Source organism: Melospiza georgiana, chromosome 2 (assembly GCF_028018845.1).
Source record: "Melospiza georgiana isolate bMelGeo1 chromosome 2, bMelGeo1.pri, whole genome shotgun sequence".
NCBI classification, from domain to species: domain Eukaryota; kingdom Metazoa; phylum Chordata; class Aves; order Passeriformes; family Passerellidae; genus Melospiza; species Melospiza georgiana.
In genome coordinates this window covers 64,139,313-64,161,732 of record NC_080431.1, presented here as the reverse complement: position 1 = coordinate 64,161,732, position 22,420 = coordinate 64,139,313, and the positions used below count along the sequence as shown (strand labels likewise).

Here is a 22,420-nt window from a genome sequence, read left to right as displayed (position 1 = left end):
AAATTAATTTTTCTTTTTCAAGAAAGTGATAGTAAGTCTTCTTTAGCAGTTGTACATTCTGAATTTTTCTATTGTTCCTTGATGTGCATTCTACTTAGGATAATTACATCTAAATAAACAGTAACATGATACTCTCATCAGCCTTCCTCTGAAGAACTGATTAGACCTCATGTATTTTAAGTGTCACAGGACATTTTTCCATTTGTCTTCTTAATTCTTAATTCTAGCTAAACTGCCTGGGCCCTATTATTGAAAAAAAAGGATATCCAGGCTGGCTTTACTGACAGAAAGCCAGGAAAGGCTGTTGTCTCTCCTCTGATGATTGATTCCAGAATAGACATTTGGGTGCCTAAACAACATTGAATGAAAGACTTTCTCAGAATTATTTCCCATGTGAGTTATAGTACAACTTTTAGGAAAAAAAAAATTTAAACATTTGTAGTGATGAAGAGTCCATATCAAGGCTTGATAAGTAGTTCCAGTGCAGCCTGTGTATTTTGTTGTTGTTGTTGTTCTATCTGACCTCCACATTTCTTTCAGTTGTTCTATCCTCCTCCACATAAGCAAGGAGTAAGGTGCCCTGGTTCTACCAAATGTAAGTTTCCCATGGGAGAAATGTTAAGTAAAGTTAGGATTCACACAAAGCTAAAATCACCTGAGCTTCTCACTACACTGGTGTCTCTCAGTACAGATTGTCTTCATGACATCCAAAAGTTGGGTGTTAACAATTACTAAACTAACTAATGTAAACAGTCAATGGTCACTTCAGTACTAGTCCACAACTTTGGCAAATTCAGCTGTAATATAATTTCCCTAAAACATCTTATTATGTTATTCTTTATACATTTAAGGATTATAATGGCCCTCTTGCCTACAAGACTGTGCTGAAGAATCATATTTCACTGTGACCCAGTTAGCACAGGCCAGAACAGAGCACCTGGATTCTAAAGATGGTAAAATTTCTTCCCAGCTGATGAGTTTTCATGTGGAAATATTCAAATGTATATTGGTTCCTTGCACTCTCTTACTAAATGATTGTATCATTTTATGAGAGTGACATGTGCTTACAGAATAGCAGCATTAACAAAGTGGCTTACAGTCAAAACCAAGGAAGATCCCCAAATGCATTTTCTAAATGTCTTACTGGATCACATGTGCTGCTTCTGTATACAGTGGAAAGTGACTTCTCATCTCTCATATGTGGGTCCTGACAAAAGTTAAAGCAAGAGTTTCTGTAAATTATGCCATCATAAATTTTGCTGCTATTATCAGCAGCCCATCAGGTATATAGCAAGAAAATTCTGAAACTCATTTCTTTCCCATTCCTAGATTGTATGAAACACATGATTACATTAATTTCTTCTCTCTGATTCCCTAGTCATGTCCTGATGAATAGCTCTTCATAATGGGGATTTTCCACTAATTATCTCCAGCCATTTTACATTGAGTGTTCTGAAGAGTGTCTTTGTAGAGCAGTTTCCAGCCTAGGATCTTTCCTCATAGGTGAGTTCATAGTTTTACTTGCTCCAGTAATTAGATGTCTTACTCAATTTTTTCAATCAGTAAAATGTATCTGTTGCCACTTTTCCACTACATTAAAGATCTCTACACTGCAGGGAGTTAAAATCTGTGGCATTTGACATTGTTATAAAGGGATTTCTCAGAAATGATATTTTAAGTTCAGATGAAACTTTCTCTTGTAGGTTATGTGGTTTTAAGCTTCCTCTTTTATGTGCTACATCAAAGTTCTACCTCCTCCTGAGACTGAGGGGAGATTGGCACTTCTCACAATGCCAATCTCTTCTCTCTGGTGACCAGTGGTAGAAATGAAGGGCATAGCATGAAGCTGTGTCTGGGGAGGTTTGAGTTGGGCATTATGAAAATGTTCTTCACCCAGAGGGTGGTTGGGCAGTGGAACAGGCTCCCCAGGGAAGTGGTCTCAGCACCGAGCCCAACACAGTTCAAAAATTGTTTGAACAATGCTCCCAGGCACATGGTGTGATCCTTGGGGTTGTCCTGCACAGTTAGTGCAGTAAGTGTACAAAATTTGGCAGAAAATAAACCCCCTTGCTCCAACTAGTCCTTAGACATCAGAGAGGCTTGGTGTGGCTAATTATTTCTGAATTATGACCAATTAGAGTGTGGTTTTAATATGTAAATAAGGGGACAAAGAAGGTCTCTGGTTATCTTTAGTCAAACTGAGTTTGCAGAATTTTTGTTTGATTGAAGGTATGAACAAAATTTACAGTTGAAACATAGACAGCACAGAAGTGTGGTACCTCAGTGTGTTCCTCCACAGGGCTGAGGCAGCACTGGTGGCCCTCTGACCTTCACCAGATCTATATTCCCATCATTGTCTCCTCAGAGGAACAGATCTAAACCAAGGCTGCTTGTGCACAGTGAAGGAGGCTGAGGGCTGGCACAGAGATGTAGGTTCTTCAGCACTTTACTGAGACAACACTGGGCTCTGGGGCCTCTGCTTCAGCCCAGGCAACATTCAGCTGCTAAGCCTTGCTCAAGCCCAGGCACAAGATGAGGAAGTGGTCTAGCTTGTGGTTTCAGCCTCACCAATTCTCCACTGTCTCACAGCATCTATTTTGACATAAACAGCCAGTCAGTCCATTTTCCACAATGGCCATGAGTTGGACTCAACGATTCTTGTGGGTCCCCTCCAACTAAAGATATTCTATGATTCTATTCTATGATTCTATGATTCCTTGTCTAGTAATTATTTGGTATCTAATTGAGCAGAAAAACAAGCCACTTACCCCAGTGGGTAAACTGTTCTCCAGCAGAACAGTGACTTTGGGCTGGGTAGGTTGTTTTGAAAATATGATCAAGGTGAGGCATCTTGAAATCTCAAATCTTTAAAATGTGACAAAATATTAACCAAAAGCCATGGGGCAGAATAAAAACCCACAAAAATGTCCTGTTTGCTCAAAAGAAACCTTGAAACAAGTGTATTTAACAACTATGATCCACGGCAATATATGCAACCTGTTGTTTCCTACCTCTCTATCTCCTGATTTCTATTCACTGACCTATATTTGAAAAAGTGATAAGATGGAGGCTGAGAGAATATTTGGGAGGTATCACTGTACTGCTGTCTTCTGCTGTTCTCAGGATGTCCACTGGCCATTGTGAGAGAGGGGATCTTGGGCAAAACAAACGCTTGGTTTGACTGCTTTTATGTTTATATGTTCCTGTAAGTTTGAAAATTCTCTGTATGCACAAGTTAGCTTGTGATTCATAAATTCTTGATTACATACCAACTGATATGCTCCAGTCTGAGGTCCAAACTCTGACATTATTCCTGAATAGCTTGCTACAATGCCAAGAACTTAGAGTAGGGAAGTGGTGCTGGAATACATAAATGTGGGAAGATATGCTCAAAGGGACTTAATGATTACTGAGATAAGGAAAGAATGGGAGCTGGAACAATGCTTCAAAGCAATAGGGGACTATGATATAAGCCTCAAATGTGCCAGGACGTGCATCTTCAAACTGGAAGTTAAGACGTGAGAAATTGGAAGAATCAGACAGAGGCTGCAGGGCAGGTAGTGGTGCAGAAGAAAAGGGAATGTGTGGTCCTTTGGAACACAGCTCAGGGGCCAGGATTCCTGAGTTAGCTGGTAAAGAGACAACCTAACATTTAAGCTTGTCTCTCCCAAATGATTGAGCTACACAGAATTCAGGAATTATATTTTTCTCCTGCTTTCATTTGCTATTGGCTTATGTCACCAGAATTTGTTCCATAAACTTGTGAGTTTTGAACTTTTTGGATGAGTCCCAGGGATATAAATTTGCTTGAACAAGACAGAATTTCTGATGGTTGTTTTTCTGGGTCAGTTAACTCTTAAAAGTAATTTGGGGAGTTTTAAGAATACAGACATTAAAACATACAAAAAATAGAGAGCACTCGAACTTGGGTTACTTGTAAAAACTTAATTCAAACTCCTGGAAGATACAGTCTTTTATCTGTGAGAGATCACATTCTGTTAGAACCAGAATGTTCCATTCCTTACTTATTTCAGTACACAAGATATCTAGTGTTCAGAGTAGGGAGAAGACGTGGAGTAGCCTGCTGATTGTATGACTCTTTGTATTTACCTTTTCTAGTACAAAAGCTACACAGTCCAGTGACTGAGGCACCTGGTTTCATGAAGAAAAAGTGTGTTATCTGGACAGAAGAATATCTCCTGAACAAGTGGATTATCTCATTGTCTTGTTTCAATGGATCCTGTGTGAGGCTGAATCTCATTTAATTCAGTTTTGGGACAGGCAATGAGAAATAGGTATTTTTCACTTTCTGGGCACCCAGCCTCATACTGTGAAGACTCCTCAACTGCAAACAAAGTTGATGTCAGAGGTGATTGCCAAATAAAGTGTAGAAATAAATGCTATATCCCTGATAAATAGCCATCCAAACCAGGCAGTCAAATAACACATATTTGTGACACTAACTGTATGCTCTCTCATGTGTATAATGTGGGGATAAATGCATTAATGTTTGTGAAGCTGTCATGTGCTAGTGATAAATGTCAAAGGAACTGTGGAATCATAAAATATTCTGAGTTGCAAAAGGTGCATGAGGATCATAAAGTTCAAGTCCTGACTGTCCACAGGACAAGGTAAAAGTTAAATCATATATCTGAGAATTTTGTTCAAACCCTACTTGAACACCTACAGGCCTGGAGCACTTCCCATCAGTTCACTGAGAGTTGACCACACTCTCAGTGCAGAACTTTTTAATATCCAATCTGAATTTACATCAATACAGCTTGAAGGTGGGATCACAGGGTGGGGATTTTTGAGTCTGAATCCCCATAAGCTGACAAAGAGGGACAAGGAGCTGCCTGTTGAGCTGAACATAGGCAGTGGGACACAAGGATTGGAGACAGCTGCTCCAGAGAGCAGAGACTATGGAAGGCAGTTCTTAAAAGCCATGTCACAAGTTCATTGTGAATTTCACATTTGGCCTTTTAGAACTGAAGTTGAATGGGGATGTAGGGAATGCTGCACATCCTAACCTGTAGGCATTAGACTTTGGAAAGTTTCTATTCCTTCAATTACTTTTTCGTGTATAACACACTTAGTTATGATGAACAAGAATGGTTTTTGGTTTTGAACTAAATGAAGAAAAGTCTGTGAACAAAATTATGCTTTTAGAGTAAGAGCAAGAGATTGAAGGGAAGGTACCTTAAGAGACACTAGAAAACTAAAAAGAAATTATGGACCTGTGAAAGATCACAAAAATAAAGAGACCACAACAGAGTCAGCTCTGGGGGTGATGGTGCACTAGTAAGGGGTCTGAAATGGAGAACAGAGCACTGTTAGTGTTTATATGAAAAAGGGGCTGCACCACGATGACAGATGTTTAAAGAGCAAAAATTTTGTGTTTTGGGTCACAAGTCAAAGTCCAAGTCTGTAGTCTTTTTAAAGGAAGAAATGGTCAGGTCAGTCAGGAGTCTTGTGAGAGTGCCATCACAAAATCTTCTCTTTGTGGGAAGTAGGCTGGAGTCTTCCCACTTGCAAGGCTCTGTGCAGGACATATTCTGAGCCTCGTGACAAGCAAGGGACTCTGCTCTTTAGAATATTCACCCATCCACCCTACAGTTTAACAAAGCCATTGTGGAAAGGCGCTCTAGTAAATGCCCTGACTGTGTTCTGCCCTAACTAATTTTTCCAAATGGCCTTTTAGAATATAAAAAAGCAGTGCATTAATCCAACCTGACAGTCCTGTTGATTATGGTGCAGTCCTCATCCAACAGGAAAGGACAAGTTGCCTAAAAAAGCAAAAGCAACTTTGTTCATTGCTCAGACACTAAATGAAACTGAAGAAAAATGGCTTTGCTTTGAAAATGAAAATGTTCACAAAAATTACTATTTTTTCATTTTATTCCTATGAAATAGAAAATGTCAAAATATTACTTAACTATTATCACAGTGATTTGTAGTAAGAGAATCTTATTATGATTCTGAATAATTTGATTTTAAAATGAAATTTATTACAAGAAATATATTAAAGAATGGTTTAAAAACTGACCAAATTTAAGCATTATGAAATAAAATTCACTTGACAATTTTATATTTTTCAATTTTGTTTTTTTTTCTCTCAGACAGCTCTAAACAATGCAAATAACCAATTAAAAACTACATTGTGGATCTTACTGAGATAAAACAGAAGCCAGATCATCAGCCAAAAACTACTGATTCCATTATATATATGTAGCATCACTTCAATTTCTGCAGGCTAGTAGTGCTGTTTCAAAAAAGGAAAATACATTTTTTCCCTGTGCTTTCCACTGCACCCCCTTATCAAGCACTATCACTCATCTGATTGCACATGCAGAAAGATCAACGTGTTGGTCCAACTGAAAATTGGCCAATTTCTAGCTGCAAGAATGCTCATGTCACCATAGAAAGGTGACATAAATTTATAGCTAGTCACTGAGAAGAAGGCAGGACTGCTACTTTTGGCAGCAGCTTTATCATGCAGCAACTTGCCTGTGGTGAAACCGTGGAGCCTGGTCTTATTCAAGTTATTCTGTAAGAGAAATACCAGGATAAAAAAAAGGAATATCAGCAGCCATATTTAATGGAAAGAAACAAAGGTGAAGGTACACCTTTGAAAGAAGCTCTTTCATTCAGTGCTATTCTTACACATCCCACAGGAGGAGATCTTCAACCTCTTAAGTAGAAATATCCTATTCAGGAAACTAGAAAAGGTTTAACTTGCAAATCCATTATTTGATTAGTACTTGTGATCAAATAGTTTTTGAGATCCACAAGTGAAAAATCTAGAAAGAAATAGGATTTAGAAAGAATAGGGAATTTTCTTTATATATAGGAATACATACACAGATGCTGCTCCAAAGATAGGTTATGGTAAGATGAGAAGCTAGGTTCATGCAACAACTCCCTCCTGCTGAAACGGAGTCATTCTCTCCTCCTTCAGGCTGCACACTCTTCTCTGCGGTCTTTGTGGGGGCTTTGGTACCTGGTTGACACATAAGTCACTTCAACTCACTAAGGTGGCAAAAAGCTATTCACTTTTTTTTTTTTACTTAATTGATTTAGTAGGTTGGAGAACAAATGTTATTAATGGTGGCAGCACCCCCAAAATAGCTGAATGTCATAGCTGACAGTTTTTCTCAGCAAAATGTCACTAAACCAACATAAAATCATGCTATTTTAGACTTGGACTTACAGTTTGAGGACAGGACAGTATAGAAAAACTGGTTGTAGAAAATGATCCTGAAAGTTGATGCTGTAAATTGTATGGAAAGAAGACAAAAGCAGGTCTATATCTAAACCCCTTTATTCAAAAGGCAAATTTTGGTAAACTATGACCTAGTTAATCAAGTCAACTGAATGGAGGAGCTCAGAAGTTTGAAATTAAAATTATTTGCCCTTTCTTAAAGGGGCAGGTGCTAAGACAGTTCATAAAAAGGATCATTAAGTAGAGTGCTTCTGGGGAAAGAGGGACTGAGTAGCAGAAGAGTTTTGCCACCCATTGAGAATCCCAGAGGTAAGGTCATATTTTTCAGAACAGAATGAAGGAAATGGCAGCAGGTAGTATCAAGCAGAAGAGTACCAAAATGAATAGTATCTTCTAGTAGGTTTCTTTGGGACTTATTCTGGGGATGAATCTTATTGTTTGGCAAAGAAGAGAAAATAAATTTATTGCAGTGGCTGGTTCCACAAAACTAGGCAGTATCATCAACAGAGCTGCAGTGAGATGTCATATGGAAAAACAATGAATGACCTTGATGATTGAACTAATGGAAACAAAACAAACTGCGATAATACAAAATGCAAGGTCATGCACTTGGATGCTAACAAAAATTTTGCTGTTAATGGAGAACTTTCCCAGTAACTGAGTGGTAGAAAAGAACATAGATACCACTGGGTGGATATCTAATGCACTTACACAAAAAGGCAACTACACACCCAGGACTGTAATATTCCATGGAGATATGGAAATATTGATCTACTGTACAATGCAGTAATTTAGCCTAAAATGGATTATTATGAGAATTTGAACTCACATTCAGACAGATGAGTTCAGACCAGTGGACTGAAGATCTGTTGAGCAAGAAGAGACTAAAAAATCTGTGTTTGGTCTAGCAAAAGGAAGGCTCAGAGGGAATATGATGGCTGTCTATAAATATATCACAACTAAACACCAGGGAGGGAGAAGAGCTATTTAAGCCAATGGATGAATATTGGCACAAAAACAAATGGATTCTTGAATAAATTTAGTCTGAAAATTAGAAGGAAGTTTCTAACCACCAAAACAATGAAGTTCTGGAACAGATTTGCAACAGAAGTGGGGGGTAAACATATCAGGCTACCATTAAGAGGGGGCTTGAAAAGTTTCTGCAAGGGATTATATGACACAGTTTCCTCTAATAGCAAGATAGTGGACTCAGTGACCTAAGCAGTCTCTTACAGTTTTAAGATCCTACCTTGTGTTTTGTAATACCATTGCTCCATTAGGACAAGAGATGAATCCAACTAAAATCCTCCAATGTTTAAAAATTAATAAAAATTATTTTGCAAGTAAAGATTATGTTGATTATTGTAAGCTCTCTTAAAATTATTTCAGAAGAACAACTGGTAGGTATTACAATCTTATTCTTTCAGTATGGGAATGTCTTCAGTGGGGAAGTTGCCCAGACCAGAACATAAGTTGTTATTTACTCTTCCAAAATTTAAATATGGGATGTGGCATAAAGGTAATTTGAAGGCATATTATACTATGCAATGAATGATAATCTTATAGAATAGAATATATTGTCTCCTTATTTAACTGTTGGAAAGATCACTTTTGGTTAATTAAACTGCATATAAAACAGTTGAATGCAATCTGCTTATAGCTACATAGTGATTTATTTATAAATATTACAAAATATATATGTAGTTCAACAGCCATAATGAATACCACAGGTAATATCCTGTACAAAGCATTTTTTTGTAGTTTTTAAAAAATTCTAAGGGTTCTGTTATGTAGAGTACAAACACACAGATATGGTATCATGGAATCATAGATTGATTTGGGTTGGGAGGGGACTCTGAAGACCATCTGGTTCCAATCCCTGTAGCATGGGCAGGGCCACCTTCCACTAGACCAGGCTGCTCAAAGCTCCATTGAACCTGGCCTTGAACATGGCTGGAGATGGGGCATCCACAGCTTCTCTGGGCAACCTGCTCCAGAGCTTCAGAACCCTCACAGTGAAGAGTTTTTTCCTAAGTATCTTTTCATTCAGAGCTTTAGTCTACAAAGAATAGCTGCTATGCCTGATGAAACTCAAAAATCAGAACACCAATAGAGGAAGCAAAACCAAAATGATGAAGCTGTTACTGATTATAGGTGTTTTAAGATTCTGCTTTCTTTTGTTTAGATTTTGTATTTTTAATTTCTTTTCCAACCACTACTATTTCTTGAAGTTGTATTGAGCAGACACTGGTAGATCAGAATTCCATTATGCCATGACTATGAGAACACATGTTCCATCAACCTATACAGGTTGTTCACATCTTTCTTCTTTGTGTGGCTAAGAGGGTCTGAGGGTAAGTAGATAAAGAAGTGAGATTAAGGACAGAAAAGAAAGGAAAACTGGAAGAAATGGTAGGGGGAAAAAGAAAAGTTGTTCTAAGAAGTGGCTTTAAACTATGTTCATCCTGTAACTACAATACAATATGCATCACTTGAAAGTTGTCTTGGTAAGTGCTTTTAAGATTTATGCTCAAACATAAACCTTTCAAAATATATCAGATTAGTCCTTCTCAGTTCAAAGTTGACTGCTTTTTGAGAAAATAGTCCTCCATGACAGAGAGAAGGATGTCATTCTTCTTGTAAGTTGGTAAACAAACTGTTGGCTCAACTTTGTTGAACTTATCTACTCCTGGTCAGTACGTTTGACATTTTCTAGTAAGGTTACTGACATCAGGCCTGTCCATGAAAGAAGTGTTGTGAAGCTTATAAATACATATGCTTCAGTTCTCTGGTGTTCATGAAGAGATTTTGCTGAAAGAGTTCGAAATAACGCTAACTCTTTCAAACCATAAAAAGAATTACTCCTTATGAATTGTTCTTAAAAGTTATCTGAATTATACATGTTTCTATAGAAGAAGAGGAATTTACATCATTGCCTGAACTTTTCACCCTTTTTCCTGGTGTCAGTTGAAAAAATAAAGGAAAAGTCACGGTGCATTTAATTATTTTGGCTATATTTCAACATATGAATTTATAACTAACGTTACATGTCTATAGGGGGACAACAGTTCTCTGGAGTTATAAACTTTAATATATAAAAACATTTCACATAGTTCCAAAAGTGCAAGCAAAACCATTAAATTTTGTTTAGGCTTTATAATCTAAAACATTAATGAAAACGTTCTATTGCTATGTAATAGTCCTAGATAACACCATTAGGTAATGTCTCTTGCTATGGCAGTGGTAAGATGCAAAGTATTCTCCAGTTACTTTTAGTACTATAGAGTACTAAGAATGATAGGTTTCTTTTAATGTGTTCTTAATTAGAAAAACACTTGTTTTCTACCATCCATTCCTAGTGCTTAAGCCCTCTTGAATTTCTTTCTGAACTCCATGAGAACTTAAATGCTTATGGATAAACACTGTTGTAGAACAAAAGACATCTTCCTGACACATACGACTAGGAACGTTGGCAAATATGTAATAGGGAGGACAAGTTTAAACAGCTCTGAATTTTACCAACCTAGAAGATATTCCAGGCTAATGACGAAGATGGTCTGGAGCCAGCTGACATGGAGTGAATGGGATTCAATGTCAAAATTTCAACACCTTTCTGGTTACATAATTAGTTTGGTAGTGTGATACTGCAGATCAAATATATATAAATTTATGGGTCAACTTTGAGATCTTCAAAATGGATGATGATGCATGCAGACATGGCACTTTCCTCCTTGGCAGTGGTTGTATTAGAGCTGTTTTGCCATCAGCTCACATTTTTTTGCAGGCATGAGCAAGCTGCTGCCAGCCCTGAGGGAACTCTGTCCCTCCACATCAAGTAGCCCTTCCAAGCTTCATCTGATGAGCAGTGTGTTTTGAACAAAAAGCCCCAAAACCCCAAACCCATATTAATTCCACCCAACAACCTAGAGTAACAGTGCCGGATAAGCTTTTAGGTTGAGTTGTTGGCTGGAGCCTGTGTCTCTGGGTGGCACCATTGGGAAGACACTAGATGTATTGTTGTGACAATGGATGATAGAAAATTTCTCGTCTTTCCCACACATGAAAATTATTAGCCAAACACATCAAAGGTTTGTTGAGAGAGAGGCAACATCCCTTCAATGACTCCTGCGCCGCCCGTGAGGAAGGCTGTCCCTCAGGCTGATCCCGCGGAGGGCTCCAGCTCCCGACTGGAAATGGCGCCAGCCGCTGAAACCCAGCGCCTTGCGCACACAAGAGCCTCTCTCCCCGGGGGACGCTGCTCCGCGTGGTTGACATGGATTGATCCCGGCTAGAGGATCAGGGCGGGTATCGCGCTCTCTCTCTCCCTCTTCTGGGCAGAGGAGGATGGGTGAATGGAGCAGAGCGGGACCAGCGCGCCAGACGGGTGGCTGCGCTCTCGCGGTCCTCGAAGGAGCGGGCGCTGGTGCCATGGCCAGCGCGGGGAAGGAACCGCGCAAGGGAAGCGCGCATCCTCCATTTTGGCGAAGGGCGGGCGGAGAGTTGGCTCCCGGCGCCTGGCCGCAGCACTCGTCCCCACCCCGCGGCACTGCCGGGGGCACCCGGCTCTTTTTCCCGCGGGGAAGCCGGACGGAGGCCGTTCAAATGGACGCCCCGCTGCGCCTCACGTTGGTTCGAATTGGTACCAAGCTCCCCGCAGCGGCTTCCGACAAAATGGAGGACGCCACCACCACTGCCACCACCAGCACCACCACCACTACCATCTCCTCCAGGAGCCATGTCGGCGGCTGATATGGCGCCCTCCCCCGCGGCGGGCGGGGGCAGCAAGGCGTCCTCGGCTGAGGAGGCGCTGCTCGGCGGGGCAGGTTGCAGGGACGCGGGTCAGGCGCCCTCCCTAGGAGATGTGAACTCTCCCTTTTCCCTCTGGGTATGCTTCCATTACCCATGCTCTGTCCACCATGGAAATGGCCCCAGGTTCAAAACCCTAGTGAGGGGAAGGAAGGAGCAGAGTGGGACCCTTCGGATAAGCGCTGCCAGCCCCTTGGCTCGGCGGCAGGGGTCGGAGCGGGAGAGGCGAGCCCGCGCCCCACGGCCGGAGCGGTGGCGCCCGCAGAGACCGAGCGCACGGCCGGGACGGCCAGCGCACCCTGCCCGCGGCCGGCGGGGCGCAGCCGGCTCGGCGGCACCGAGAACTTCTGCAAGTTGCCGCTGTCAAAGAGCGGCGCGGGGAGCGACAACGCAACCCTGGGGCACGGGTAACGAGCCGGTCGGTGGGCAACGATCCGGGTTCCTCAAACCTGATGGATCAAAGTGGGAAGAACCCCAAGCATGGCCAGGAGGAAGATTGGCAGTTTATAGGGTCAACCGGCTGCGGGCGGCTCTGATGGATGGGCGGCGCACCCACTCGGCTAGCCCAGCACCAGAGCCCGCCCTCTGGGAAAGCCAATGCCGGGGCAGGGAGGCGGATCTCCCCGAGCTCCCTTGGCCCGGTTCCTCCTCCCCTTCGCCAGCAGCTGCGCTTCGCCCGGGACTGGACCGAGTTAGAGTTGAGGCGCCGGAGGAGTAGCGCAGAGTGCGTGCGTCCCCCGCGGGGGGGTTCGTGCCCGCAGGCGGTGGGGAGCCGGGTAAGGCGGGGGCGCGGGGCGCTGCGCCTCACTGGGGCGGGCTGGCGGGGGGCTGGCGGCGCTCAGCGGCCCCCAGGGCGGGGATGGGAGAGCAGCCGCCGTGCCTCCCAGCTACCCGGCCGAAGTACCCCGCGGTGTCGCTGCCGCGCCGCCACCTCTGGCGGCAGGGGCGCGGGCGGCACCGGGGGCAGTCCCGCGCTTAACCATCGCGCCACGGAGGGGGGCGGTGGGGAAAAATGGGGGGCGCCCGGGGGCAGCCCTGAAGGGGGGGGCAGGGGTATTTGGGGGAAGGGCCGGGTCTGCTCTAGCGCCTCCTATTTTAACTCCCTCCCTTCCCCGCCAGGCCCTTGGCTGTTGTTCTGCCCCGGTGCCTCCCCCACCCACCACCCTCACAGCCCCCCCCCCGCGGGTACCTCCCTCCCCTCCTCTCCCCTCCCCTGCCCGGCGCTCCGCGGCTCCCCTCCCGTATTGTTCGGCTGGGTCCCTCTAATGGCGGACAGGAGGCGGTAGTGCTGCTGGCCGACTGCAGGGGGGCAAACCCGAGACCAGGGGCAACTGCCGCGCCAGCGGGCAGGGAGCGCGGGCGCTCGCCCGGCGCCGGGGCCGTGCCGCTGAGGGCCCCGCGGCCCCTCCGGGCGCCGGTTCAGGGCTGATAGGGCAAGTTCGCAGGTAATACTCGCTGTTTCCCGCCGTGGGTGCCACCGCTGCCCTGTCCCCCACACTCGCGGTGAAAGCCCCCAGTGTGGCGGCGCCCTGGAAGGGCTCCTTGTCCCTCCTTCTTTCAGCGGGGACAAGCTGCGTGGGTGTGCCGTGAGGTGTACCCCACCGCCCTCGGCGAGGGCAGTGGATTTATTTGTTTGTTTATTTATTTATTTATTTGAAAGATTGTGATTAAAGGGAAGTGGTGAGTGATGCAGGCAGTACCTGCCCTGGCCAGGCGATGGAAACGCTCCTTGGGGGCGCTGCCTGATCCTCGCTGCCCCGTGTTAACCCCGTGTCTTTCCCTTAGGCTCCAGCCCAGTTTGGTGCAGCCTTGGCAGCGACCAACAAGGCGAGGGAGCTCCATTGTGAGTGCTATTTGTGTATCTGTTTCTGCCTTGGCTAGACCTGCTTCCAGCGGGCTTCAGCCATTCCCCCCGCCCCGTATTCTCCGGGGGCAGGGGTGAAATGAGGTCCCTCCAGGGCTGGGTGGGGAAATTCCTGGGATCAGTAGCTGCTGCCCTGGGGCGAAGCCCCAGTAATGGCTGTGAGGCGGCTCCTCCTCGCGGAGTGGGCGCTGCTGCTGCAGACACCGCTCCTGCAATACCAACTCCGGCAGGCAGAGACGGGCTGCTGCCGCTGCTCACGTTACCCGGCTCGGGAGGGAGGAGGAGGAGGAGGGCATATTTCGGGTGCCCTCTAGAGTTCTGGAGCGTGTATGAAAATCCGTGACAAGACACCTTCAGCCATCTTGAATTTTCTCCCCCCCCATTGCTCGAATCACGTGTCCCCCGTATCATCTCGAAGCTAGGAAGAGGCATGGGAGGTTTAATATCACCCAGCAGTTTGCGATGGAGAAGCGCGCTCCATCGTCTCTCTGTGCATTCACATGGTTCTCTACACCCGTAGATTTGTTTGGGTGGTTTTGTTGGGTTCCTTGGCTGGACTTCTGAGCAATCCGCTTTGTCCCTTCTCCAGGAAGCTAGAGGACACTGGGGAAACCCACAGGTTCCCAATAGCGAGCATTTTTGGTGTTTTGTTTGTGTGGGATTTTCAGAGCAGATTTTGATCTCTGTTGGGTGCTAGGTTGGCTTAAGGAGAGGCTTGTTGCCAATCCCTGTGGGTACGGCTGGGACGTAACTTGACTCTATTTTCTGCCCTTGTCAATACTGGGGCTGTTTTGAGCTGCGTGGGGGATTCCGGGATCGCCAGGTAGCGCAGGGAAGGAGCGGGCGAGGCTGCGGGCACCCGGGAGAGGCTCGGAGCTGCCGCGGCGGGCCCGGGCGCGGTGCGCGGCCTGCGCCGCCAGAGGCGCCGTCGGGCGGCGCGGCCGCTCCGCTGGGAACGTGCAGCCCGAGAACAAAACAAAAAGGCAGCGCCTCTCTCGCCTCCTGGGTCTCTCGCTTGGGTGCAGCGCGGATTCAGGTGCTGCGGTCTTCCCCACCACTCGTATCTTGAATTTTTTTCCCACTCTCTGTTTCTGTCCCTTGCTGCTTTACGTGGTAGATTTTCCAGATTTGCGGAGCTTGCAACTTTCTTTGTCACTTTTTTGGTGGCTATACAAAGAATGAGTGGTTCGCTGCAAACCTCACTGCTTAGGATGAGGCCATCGGATCTGTATTTATTCTGGGCATCTAAAATTACGGACCACATCAAAGACTTGTAAGAGTTTACATGGCATGTTATCTTTAATAAAGTCGTCTGTTCCAACCCTTGACTTGCTACAGCAGTTAAACATTTTTAATTGTAATTTTTTAACTCTTACCATATCTTGAATGCAAGACTACCATCTAACTTTACTTCGGATTCATTCATAATGCATTCCAGTCTAACAGCTGTTCTTTTTATTTCTGATGATCCTTCATGTCAAAAAAAGTTACTTCTAGGAGCAATCAAGGCAAATGATGCTTTGGAAGGAGGGAGACTGTTCTGTACTGGTGCTAGTTTGACAAAAATTATTGCAGCTTTGTGTGGCTGCTTATGAGAAGATGAGAATACTGCCAAGAACGGCCATATAGCTAAGATTCAGTAGGTCTTTGTAAGACTTAGTAAATGTCTTGCACAAAAGCATCCTGGTAGGTGGCACATTGTCCTCCTCCAGCTGTGAGGATGGTGGTACAGCCTTCTTATGGCATGTGATAGCACCATGCTGTTCTGGGAGGGAATGTATGTGGTGCTTACTGCTGCAAGGTCATCTCTAGCAACCAAACTCATCAGCCATGTTATTTGGTGGTTAAACTAAGTAACTTGTTTTAATAGAAGTCTCTTAATAAGAGCAATAAATTCACTTTATTATCTACTAAATTGGCTTTACATTGTTGTTATTAATCCTCTTTGACTTCAAATATACGATTGCATTCTACTGTTGCTTACCCTGTAATAACATGCTAAGAGGGATTTGCATCAGCAAGAATGTCAAAGTGGCAGTGGAAAAATGAAAGTAAGTTTCTCTGTCTTTTGTAGAGCTTGTTCAAGTATGTACAGAGGGATGTGGTACAAAGCTGGTACAATGTCTCTCAGATTTTTGCTGGGGTTGTTTGGTTTGGGTTTTGGTTTTTTTGGTCCTGCAGAAGCATGAATCGCCTTGTGGTGTTTGAGTAGTTTTCATTTTGGTTTTGAGGACTAAGTACAGAATTATTGAAATTCTGTCACATTGTTTGAGTTTGCACTCAATTGATGTACTCTGCAACAAAAGCAGTATGGGGGGTTCTGTTAAGAACTTGTATCAAGAATTGTTGCTAATGGAAAATTCACTGTTCACGGAGAACTGTTTATTTTTCCATCACAATTAACAATGAACTCAACCAATTTGTGGAAATGGATTGTAATTTGAAGTTCACAAGAGTTCAAAAGACTGCTCAGGTGTCCAGTGTGAGAAGTTTGAGGTAATACTTGCCTCATGAGGGCCTTAAAAGCCCCCTGTGTTGCAGTGGAGTTCTGTGTCCGCTGAAATTGTGTTCAACTCTAGAGCTGGAAGTGTTTTCAACTTCTTAACTTGGTTTCAGTGGTTTAATCTTAGTAGTTGAATGCTCTTGTGGCTAAGTGCATTGCTTGCTTACACATTAAAGTTCAGATGAAGCTTTGCTTGTATTCCGTATTTATACCTTGCCCTATGTGCTGCTGGCTTTTATGGCTGGCAGTACATGCCAACTTGATGTATGAATAATTTACTCAATTTAGATGCTACTATTTACCTTCTTCATTTTGTACCAAGATTTGCAAGTTTATCAGATAGTGTTTTGTACTTCTAAGAGAAATTTTTGATAGAGGGAAGAAGTTGAGACTTCTGGAATGCAGTTGCATGTAATGACCTCTTCAGCTGGGACTTTCACTATATTGATTTTATATCATAGTTTTTCAGCTGCTCAGTGCATTATCCCAGCTCTCCTGTGTTGCCCATGTTGTGTGTATTGGTGTAAATGCACTTTATTGGGACTATTCATCCTGCCACCTATTTTGGGAGAGAAGTGCTGATTCATGTGTGACTGTTCTCAGGTGTTTCTGTGGTTTCTAATGCACAGTCAAGCTTTGCATCTTTGCTGTCATGTGAATCTCCATCCCTTACCCCCTGCTCAGATGGTTAAGCAGCATTCATTGCTGCTGTGGTTGGCTCCATTGAATACAATCCAGCGTGTGCCCAGGTGGCCCAGAAGGCCGATGGCATCCTGGCCTGGCTCAGCCAGGTGTGGCCAGCAGGAGCAGGGCAGGGACCGTCCCCCTGTACCCAGCACTGCTGAGGCCACAGCTCCAATCCTGTGCTCAGTTCTGGGCCCCTCAGTGCCAGAGAGACATTGAGGGGCTGGAGCGTGTCCAGGGAAGGGCAGCGGAGCTGGGGAAGGGTCTGGAGCACAAGTGCTGTGAGGGGCAGCTGAGGGAGCTGGGGGTGTTCAGCCTGGAGAAAAGGAGGCTCAGGGGGCCCTCAGCACTCTCTGCAGCTGCCTGACAGGAGCGTGCAGCCAGGTGAGAGTCGGCCTTTTCTCCCAGGAAACAAGTGACAGGATAAGATGGCCTCAAGTTGCACCAGGGGAGGTTTAGATTAGATGTTGGGGAATTTTTTTTTCATTGGAAGGGTTGTCAGGCATAGAAGCGTGCTGCCCAAGAAAGTGATGGATGGAGTTGCCATCCCTGAAAGAAATTAGAAAATGTGTAAGTGTGAAACGTAGGGACATCATTTAGTGGTGAACATGGTGATGCCAGTTTAATGGTTGGACTTGATCTTAAGTGTGTCTTCCAGCCTAAATTATTCTATGATTTCAATGCCACTTATTTATACTTAAATGATTTTGACAGTTGAAATTGGTTTTTTTCCATGAACTTCCAGAAGTTATGAATTTTATCTGTATTCTGTGGAACTCAGTGCCACCAGAGTTCAATAAGACACACACACACACACACACACACACAGAGTTTGGTTATATGTGTGTGTGTAAGAGAACATCAGTAGTTGTAGTAGATGAGATCAGTGACTGTCCTTTATGGACAGGGTCCACTGAGGGTTTCTTATCCCTTTACCTGCACTATCTCTTGGACTAGACATGTCAATGATGAAAGTTATTTTCTTGCTCTGGTTTGCTATCAGAAGAAAGTGATTTCAGTCAATGGTTATAATACAGATTTTATTAGTCCACATAAGTAAAATCTACGGAGATTGGTAATTTTGTGTTCTAGTGACAAGATTGCCACCAACATATTTTTTCAAATTGCTCTTGATTCAGAGGGCATTTGTACTTCATAAGTTTGTTGTCAAGCTTAAATGTTTAATTTTTGTCCATGTTTCCTAAATTTTTTTGGGATTAGCTTTACCATAACTTCTTTCTCTGCCCCTTTCTCACCATCAGCTATTGAGAGAATGATCTTGTAGGGATAGCAGGGACTCATCACAGAGGTGGGATGCAGAAGCAAGTGTTCAGTGATCTTAGCAGAGTAGCTGCAATACTGGTTTGAAACACTGGGGTGTTGACAGTGCTCTAGCCAGCCATACTGAGTGTCAGCACAAGAGGATTTTTTTAAGTTTGTCTGAGATGAGACTACTTAATGGTGTTTGCTGTCGTGCAAAACTATGTGTTTGGGTCTCTAAAAAGTATAAGGTGTAATATGTTACTTCTTTGTTTAAAAGGTTTATGAACTTTATTGTACAGCTTCTTTAACCCTTACAAGACTATCAGAATCCTTCAGTTAGCATCACTGTAGATTCCAAAGGCTGTAATAGCAACATTTGTGTCCCTAGTGCTGCACAGAAGTCTGTTCAGGCATAGTCCCTGCTCATCAGCTTTACCCCCAACACATGCTAAGCAGGATGTCATCTCAGTTCCACCTTTCCCCCATGGGAATAGCCATGTATTCTTGGGCACATGCTTCCACACGGGCACTGATGGGGACAAAAGCTGCTTAGATATTTGAACCAGAGCTACTGATGTAACTTCTGCTGGCCAGATCATTAGGAGAGACGAGTGGCATTATGGAAGTTTGTGTTGTGTTGGTTTCTACATTTAGTTTCCTCTAATCAGTGTTGAAGAAGATAGAAAATCATGCACATAGAATTTTATGGGTTATGACAAATTTTACTTATTGAGGGCTGCTTACCACCCACAGTCAGTCCAAGGAACTTTTGGACTGACTGTGAGCTGCAAGCATGGACATCTTTGTTTTCCTCCTGCAGGCTTTTGTTGGAAGTGTACTGGCATCTTACCTTTCTTTAGGCTCTTTTGTGCAATGCAGCCATACTAAACGTTTAAAAAGTTAATTCATTTGAGTTAACTCATAATGTAATTGTGCTTTTTTTTCTTTTGCTTTTTGTTTTCCTCTCTCCTTGAAAGTAGCCTTGGTGAAAACCTTACTTCTTTTTGCAGTTCCTTTTCCTTAGATCTGTGTAAGATCATTCCAGCTTGGTATTTACTCCTAGTACTACATCAGATTTCTCTAAAAGACATTTTGTTCATCTCATTCATAAACTCAGCTGTCATGCCTTTATGGATGACCTTCAAGTCGCTCTCTCTTCCAGACTTGCTGCCCTCTAAACTAGCTAAATCTCTGTGTGTGCTTTTGACTTCTCTTTGTGCATGTCTGACCTTTAGCTGGGGCTGCTATTGCAAAGGAAACCTCTCTGTGCTGTTGCTTGTAGACAGCAGTGTCATGAGATCTTTGGGTCTAGCCCTGGTTTTAGACATAGCACACACTCTTCTAACAGAGACTGTAGATTTCTCCCACTTATTAAGTGGTGTCTTAGCAGTTCATCAGCAATTAGGTGTTTGTTATTTAGTTGTGTTAAAAAAATCACATGAGTACAAGATCATGCCTTTGACCTCTGTATCGTGTGGTAACAATTTTTCTTAACAGATGTGATAAAAATGATCCTGCTCTGTTGATAGGGACTCAGAATCCTGTACCAGAGTGCTTTCCTGGACTTCTCTTTTGACTATCCAGTCTTTTTGCCTTTTGCATTTTATGGTGGTAAAACCAAGGGGTTTTACAAAATTACTTTTAATCTAATGTTGGGATTTGACTGTGAAGGGTACTATCTGTTTTTTGTTGTTAATGAGGTTGTAAGAGCTGTTTGGGAAGTGACATCATGGGCAGTTAAACAATTTCATTCATTCTCCTGAGATGCTCCTCATGCTTGGAGAAGTTCTGCATGTGCACCCTTACAAGCAAGCCAGTTGCAACCTGTTAATGCAAAAGAACCTGACTTTAGGAAATAAAACCTACTGAAAACAAACCCCAACCACCACCTTTCCTGTCACCCTGGGACTCAAACACACCATCCTTAGAACAAGAACTAATCATAACCATTGTTTATGGTGGTGCTGTTTCCTTGTATTCTCATTTTTGTCTCTCTCCATCTGTTGCCCCTTATGTTTAGATTGTTTGCTCTTTGAACAGTTTTACTCTGTGTTTGCACAGTGGCTAGCATGATGTGGCCTACAGCTTTGGCTCCTGGGAGTCTGTGATAACAGTTGTGATCTATGGGTGTGGTATTGGTGTCTTTTTTTTCTTTTTGTGTGTGTGTATGGAGAAGGGAAGAAGACCTAGTGTTCTCTTTTACCTGAGATAATGCCATCGTTTTGTTTGAGCAACAATTAATTGCTAATGTACCAATCTATAAATGTTTAAGAATTCTTATTAAGCTGGCAGAATTTACCAGACATCTTTTGAGTTTATAACTAGTGCCTGCACACGTGCGTATTTGGGATTTTGTTTATTATAATAATTATTAGTAGTAGCAGTAGTTTTTCTTGTAAGGGTGGTTATGTTTTTTGGAAAGAAAAAAAGTAAATTCAGGAAATGTTTTGTTCTCATAGGTGATGCCTCATTAAGGAAGCCAGGTAGTATCTAGAGGGGCCAAGCAAGAAGTCCTTTGTAATCCATGTAATAAAAAAAGCAATCACAATTTAGAAATGAAGGAAAATGGAGAACACAACAAAGGTGATTTGTTTTTTGCCAGAAGCAAAAGTTGAAAGTTGGATATTTGCCATTGTCACTGTGTTTGACCATTGTTATGTATACTTCTATCCAAAGAATTGGCAAACAGAAATACTGGGGTGGTCTGACTGATACTGTGTATAGTACAGTACTGATCTGAACTAAATTCAACTAAATTTAAATTACTAAAAAATACTTTTTTTAGTAGTTTAAAAGAACCATAACACAAGAAGATACACAAGAAATGTTTGGAGAACATACACAAGAATTACTTAAGAAGGTCTGTTCCTCAATAAAAGAGAATAGATTACAGTGTGACTTAATCCTGCTCTAGCAAAGATGGTGCACCCAGTAACATGGTAGATAATTGTGTGAGCTTCCTTCATCTCCCTTTCCATCTCCAGTGTTAAAGGCTGAATTTCTGAGTGTCAGTTATTGCCTAAGCAGTACAAAATCCAACAGGGAACAGTGTGTAGCCTTTCAGCAGGTACAAGAACTAGAAGGTGGAATAGCTTATTGAGGCATCACTTTCTTCTCCTTAGGCAAAAGTTCATACAGGATTTGAAAAGCTCCCTGCTAGGAAAGTTAATAGTTTTTGGTTTTTTTTTAAGGCTCAGATTATACTTCCAGTTGCATATGTGGTCTCAAAATGTGGACGAAATACTCACTTAAGACAAATACTATTTTGTATATTTTTCATGGGTTTAAATTGAATGTAAATATCCTTGGTTGTATGACCATTTAAACCAAATTAACTTAGGTTTGTCATTGTTCTTTCCTGTTTGTACCAACATCAGCCTTTTCTGGCTTTTTTGATTGTTTTATGTTTTTAATTTTGGGAGTCATTTTAGGTCCATGAATCATCACAATGAGATTTTGGGGGTGAGTAGCTGTGTACGTGTAGAGTATTTGCTCTGATTTTTTTTGTGTTTTTTTGTGTTTCCACTTTCTACCATCTTAGCTCCCATGATGGACTGGCTGTTAGAATCCTTAAACAGCTAGGGAGAAGGGGGAAAGGAACAGGAATTCAAAACCACAGTAGTCCCGTCCAGGACTGGATGTGGTTTGTAGTTGTGGAACCGTGGCCTTAACAAATACTGTGTGCATCTTACTTAAAAATAAGACTACCTTTTACACTTTAGAACAGTTGGATAACCTGGAGTCTTGATTGCATAATGTAACTTGCAGCCAGCCAGCCAGTGCAGCTGTGAAAACCTATCATACCTGCCTTGCTGACCAGATCTGTTCTTGCCTTGGTATCTCTTTCCCGTCAACCTCACCTCATATGGAGCTTGAGCTGTTTTGTGGCTGGTTTTTTAGTTTGGTTTTCTCCCACTTCTTTTTCTATCTCATTTTGTTTGTGGTGATAAGTTTTTCTTTCCTTTGTTACACTGTAGCTTCATTGTCTGTTTACTTGGTCTTAGTCTGCTTGGGTTTCCCTCCTACATATAGCATATTAACTTACTCTTTTAAATTCAGTTTTCTTTGTTCTGAATTA

The 22,420-nt window shown here is 43.1% G+C and overlaps 1 protein-coding gene across 6 annotated transcripts in view; it reads left to right on the top strand.

Moving 5' to 3' along the window:
* The first annotated feature begins 12,682 nt into the window (after window positions 1-12,682).
* ZMYM2 (zinc finger MYM-type containing 2) overlaps window positions 12,683-22,420 on the top strand; it is an 87,576-nt gene continuing 77,838 nt past the window's right edge. For 5 of the 6 annotated variants that reach the window (XM_058044692.1, XM_058044671.1, XM_058044698.1 and 2 more), the window contains exon 1: window positions 12,683-12,804. The gene's annotated coding sequence lies outside the window, so the exon portion shown is untranslated. Of the gene's footprint in view, window positions 12,805-13,841; window positions 13,872-22,420 lie in introns of those variants that run through there. The other variant, XM_058044677.1, reaches the window with a different exon arrangement.